The following is a 6,000-nucleotide window of genomic DNA, read 5'->3' as shown; positions in this document are numbered from 1 at the left end:
GGCCGCCTAACATAGGGGGACAGGCCGTAGTACAAGGGGCATCAGTGACTATCGACCGAGAGGAGCGGACTACGATCATCTAGGACAGCATTAATCCCATCTACAGGATGACCTCACGTCCTACCTACAGGAAACCCTATCTAGAGTACTTTGATGCGGTAGACCTTGGGAGAAATCATAAAATCCCAGAGTTCACCAAATTCTTGAGAGAGGATAAGGTTTCTACCATTGAGCATATAGCCCATTTCACGGCGCAGTGCGGGAACCTAGCCGGGGTAGAGGTGGCCAAGCTTAGGTTGTTCCCTAACTCCTTGACGGGATCAGCCTTTACATGGTATTTCAATCTACCTACCAATTCTATACAGAGTTGGCATGAGATGGAAGAGCTGTTCCACACTCAGTTCTACCATACTGAGCCCGAAGTCACAATAGGGGACCTGGAAAAAATGAGCCAAGAGCCAGGGCAGACCGTTGAGATGTTCATCTCCCGGTTTAAGATGGCTTAGTATAAGTGCCCTACATTCCTGCCTGAGGGCGAGCATGCAAAGATGGCATTGGGGGGTTTGAGTTTCGAACTCTGGAAAAGGTTCGCTGGCCAACACTTTTCTGATCTTGGCCAACTGGTACTACAAGCCTCTCCCTACGAACAGCTCTTAAAAGAGGCGGGCCAGCGGAAAAAGACCTCCATCAGACCTATTATAAAGATACCGTGGGCCATGGGTTCCCACTCCTAGGGATCGATGACCAAAAGCAAGTAGATTACGTGGAGTTTGAGATAGATGTCGTTGAGATAGCGGAGGGTAAACCCTACGTATGTAAGGCCTTAGCCAGGCCGACCGACCAGGCCAAGTAGGCCGAATAGTCAAAAAACATACCCCAAAGGACCTTCGACTCAAAGGTGACATACTCCTTTGACATTTCTAAGGCAGAATTGATCTTCGATCAGCTGCTCAAGGATAAGCAAATCAAGTTGCCGTCAGGGCACCAAATACCTCCCAACCACGAGTTGAAGGACCAAAAGTATTGTAAGTGGTACAATACTCGCACTCATACTACTACTAACTATGTGGTTTTACGAAATGCCTTGCAGAAAGCAATCACAGGGGGACGCCTCCAGTTCCGAGGAAAAGAAAAGGACGTCATGTTGGTAGACGAAGATCCCTTCCTGGTGAACATGGTCAGTGTTGATTTCTCGAAGTTGGCCAGGCCGAGGGGAAATATTGCACCAGCTTGGAACTTCGGGCAGGAGAATGAACAAGCTCGGCCAAATCTGTCAGGCCGACCGCGAGGATCTCAGTTGAACCCCTTGACTGCTCCGTTCCAGAGTAAGGCCAATAATGGTCGCCCAACGGAGAGCTCATCTGCACAAAAAGGAGTAACCATGGGCCAAGCGGCCCAAAGAGGAGCCCAAGGGTTGATAACCCCACTAGAAAGACCTAGCCCACCCGTTATGGGCTGGTCTAGTAACCCGTCTACCCAAGAGAGGAGCCGACCCACTGTTCACAAGAGTAAGAGGCAAAGCAAACAGCCGGTGGCATATACTCACCAAGAGACCAATCTCCAGGAAGACTCGAATGGATTGGGAAAGAGGAGAGTTACCAGGCCCAAAATGAACGAGGCGCAGAAGTTTCATTGGAGTGTCTGCTCTAATTCCAGGCAACTAATAGAGGATCATCAGGAAGGAACCCTGGGGCGGTTTCCTACTCAGCCAGAGCAAACGGTCTGCCTGAGACCGAAAGGAGACCTGACGGGAGGACCGAACGAGGTACAATGTATAGTTTCTCTCAAACAACCAATAACTCCAGGCCGTCAGCCAGGGACCGGCTTGGGAGGGTTCCAATGCGGCGACGTTTGTCATATGATCAATCCAGGCTGGACAGCCCCTGGAGGAATATTTAGAGTAGCCGACCACTCAGCATTATGAAGGGCGAAGGCCAAGAACAGTCCACCCCAAGGTAGAAGGAGAAGACTGGAAGGTAGCAAGGCACCCAAAGTTCCCTGTTAATCTTGACCCTACAAGTATGACCAGGACACAAAGAAGGAGGTGGCAGCAGAAGATGGCAGCTCTTAGGCGCAACCAAGGGCCCCCCATGAAGGTCGGCCGCGATGACATGGTCACCCAAAATCAGGGCGGTCAGGATAACTGACCAGCCATCCGAAGGCAAGTGGTCGTCAGTCCTTTGAAGGATCCAAAGCCAGAGGCCGCAAGCGGAGAAGGGGCAATATTGGAACCAGATGTGTCAGATTATAAGGCTGAAGAAAACGATCCAGACATTTTCGGAGACATAGGGACATGTACTAGCCCTAAGACGGACAGTATGGGCGCAAGCGACCCAGTACAGTCTCAAGAGATCAGCTTTGGTGAACTGGTGGAAATGACGTTTGGAACCGTACCAACTTAGGTCCAGGTGTCGATGGTGTACATCCTACTAAGGACATTCCAGTACCAGCATGGCCAGGCAACAACACTGGAGGGAGATGTGGACGAAGGGGACACCTCCTCCGGAGTCCTGGGATTGGAGCTTGTACCCACAAGGAACAGGCCACCGAGGAACCAGACAACAAGAAATCGAAGGACAACGTTTGGATGATCGTCACAAGAGAGATAGAGTACACATTTGACACCCCCGTGCCCCAAGAAAAGGTGGCTAGCATATTTGAAGTGTCCACCAGGGAAATGACCCGGCACCTAAAGCCACTCTATATCTAGCCTCACATGGATGGCAAACTAGTGGCTAGGGAATTGGTCAACAATGGGGTAGTAGTTAACATCCTGCTCTCAAGGATGCTGATGTTTCAATCACAAACTTCCTGGACGGATCCTCCAAGTCTAGGGGCATCTTGCCAATCGACCTGAAGATCGGAAATCAAATGTCCTTAACGGCTTTCTTCATCATGGATGCCATAGCCAACTACAACACCTTGCTAGGACGGGATTGGATCCATGAGAATTCTTGAGTCCCTTCATCCATACACCAGTTCTCGGTCCTTTGGCGCAAAGGAGGGAAGATCGAGTTGGTGATGGCCGACAACAGACCATTCATGGTCGATGCTTGCCATGTCAAGGCCACCCTGTATGAAGGGTACATCGGCCCCATCTGATTCCCAGGGGCGGACGAACATGGAAGACCTACATCCTTGGTTACCTCGGCTACATTGATAGAGGAAGTCTTTTAGGTGAAACGACCCCAAATAAGAACTTTGCCGAACATCGGGGATAGGTGGAGGTTGATTGATCAAGGTGACCAATAAAGATAGACCAAAAGACCGTTGCGAACATACTGCATCGACTATCTATGGCAGGCCTGGAGCAGAAGATGTCTCAGGAGATGAATATGGTGGCCGAAGCCTCGGCCAGGGAAGAAATTATGATCGGCTCAGAAGTCAGGTTATAAGACCTACCGCCCGCGCCGCTCAAAATGGAGGAAACTTTAGTAGAGGTTTGTATCGAACATAGTGCCCGTCGTAAAAAAGAATGGGAAACTGAGGGTTTGTATCGACTTTAGAGACCTAAACAAGGCCACTCCCAAGGACGAGTACCCGATGTCGGTGGCCGATATATTGGTAGATTCTGCCTCTAAAAATCAGATAATGTCCTTCATGGACGGCCACGCAGGATACAACCAGATATTCGTAGCGGAGGAAGACGTCCTGAAAATGGCCTTCCGTTGCCCTGGGGCATTAGGGACATATGAGTGGGTGGTCATGCCGTTTGGACTGAAAAATGCCGGTGCTACCTACCAGAGGGGAATGAATACCATATTCCATGACATGATCGGCACCTTTGTGGAAGTCTATATCGATGATGTGGTGGTCAAGTCGAAGCAGGAACAGGAACACCTGGACCACCTCAGGAGGGTGTTTTCAAGGATGATGACACATGGCCTGAAGATGAACCCATTGAAGTGTGCCTTCGGGGTGGCAGCCAACAACTTCCTTGGCTTCCTATCCACCAAAAGGGGATCGAGGTGGATAAAAACAAGGCCAAGGCCATCAGAGATGGCAAACCACCAACAACCAAGAAAGAGCTGTAGAGGTTCTTGGGACAAGTGAACTTTCTTAGGCGTTTCATCTACAATTCAGCAGGTCCAATTAAGGTTTTCTCCCCTTTGATAAAGCTAAAGGCCAGCGAAGGGTTTAGATGGGACGACAACCACCAAAGGGCATTTGACCAAATAAAGGATTACCTAACCAGACCTCCGGTCTTGATGCCGCCAAGAAAGGGAATGCCGTTGAAGCTTTACATATCCGTGACAGAGGGCTCAATAGGAAGATACTGGCACAAGATAATGAGGCCGGAGATGAGCAAGCTGTCTTTTACCTTAGTCGGGCATTGATTGAGGTAGAGCAAAAATACACTACCATTGAGAAGCTGTACCTGGCATCATTCTTCTCATGCACCAATCTGCGGTACTACCTATTGCTGACCAGGGTAAAGGTGATTTGTCAGACCAACATAATTAAGTACATGCTCACGCCCTATTTCTAGAGGACGGATAGGGAAGTGGACTCTGGTCCTAACAGAGTTTGCCCTGTAGTATGTACCCCAAAAAGCGGTCAAAGGGTAGGCCTTGGCGAATTTCCTGACAGACCGCCCTCCTATCGAGACAGGGAAAGGGAAGGGCGAGACAAAGGTATCGCACATCGACCTGTCATCTTGGAAGCTCTTCTTTGACGGATCCAGGACAGAGCAGGCCGCAGGGGTAAGAGTTGTGTTACAGTCACCAAAGGGGATAAAAACCCAAGTGGCATTTCGGCTTTGCTTTCATTGTTCCAACAACCATACCGAATACGCGGTCCTCATACTTGGGATCAACTCGCTGCTTGACATGAAGATAACCAATATCGAAATCATTGGAGACTCACAATATGTAATCAAACGGCTGGCTGGAGAATACCGGTGTGAGAGCGAACACTTGGTCAGATACCATGCATTGGATAGGAAGCTGATTGACGGCTTTCAAGACGTGGTGGTTTGACACATCCCACGATCAAAGAATTGTAGGATTAAGTGCTTGCCAATCTCCCAAAAGACGCCTTATGAGGGAAGGTGCAACTTTAATTTCTTATTACACATTAGTCAGCGCGCATCGCTCCCTCGCCCATGCCAGGATCTGGGCAGGGCCTTTTGGGTCACTCCCAACAATCCCCCCCCCAAATGTACACCCAATAACAGAGCACCCATGACACTAATGCACGCCCAATAATAGAGCACCCATAGCACTAATGCACGCCCAATAACAGAACACCCATGGCACCGGGGAGACTCGAACTCGCGACCACCTGCTCTGATACTAATTGTAGGATTAAGCGCTTGCCAATCCCCCAAAAGACGCCTTATGAAGAAAGGTGCAACTTTAATTTCTTATTGCACACTAGCCAATGTGCATCGCTCCCTCACCCGAGCCAGGATCTAAGCAAGGCATTTTGGGTCACTCCCAACAATCCCCCCCCCCCCCAAATGCACGCCCAATAACAGAGCACCCATGGCACTAAAAATCTTGTGTGTCCTCCACTTACGCATCTTATTTCTATCTATCTTATTATATAGGCTGGTTTAGCCGAACCACTATAAATCCCACATGTTCTAAAGGCCATTAATGAGCCTATAAATAGAGAGTATGTCAGACCTTTTCACTGATCAACTACAGTCCAAAATACAACTTTTGAGAAAGGTGAAAAGTGATTAATTGCTCTCATCAGTGGAGTTTACTTATCTACATCTACATCAATCAAGATTGACTCCAAAGCTTAAAAGATCTTCACTTCTACTTACTCTAAGCAACAAGTCTTAAAGAAGGTCTGCATTGTGCTAGCATTTCATTTACATCATTTGGCACTTGCAAGGAGTATACATCACTCTCCTTTCCTAGGTAACTCTTACCTTTATTCTCTTTGTATTAGTTTATGCTTTTAAGTTTATAAAGCATTGTTTCTTAGCCTAGACTGTACTTAGGTTTTGCAAGGATTCTCTTATCCTTAAAACAAGATAGATAGAAA

This window comes from Telopea speciosissima, chromosome 4 (genome assembly GCF_018873765.1).
Source record: "Telopea speciosissima isolate NSW1024214 ecotype Mountain lineage chromosome 4, Tspe_v1, whole genome shotgun sequence".
Lineage (NCBI taxonomy): Eukaryota > Viridiplantae > Streptophyta > Magnoliopsida > Proteales > Proteaceae > Telopea > Telopea speciosissima.
The sequence above is the reverse complement of the archived record's forward strand: the minus strand, read 5'-3'. Positions refer to the sequence as shown.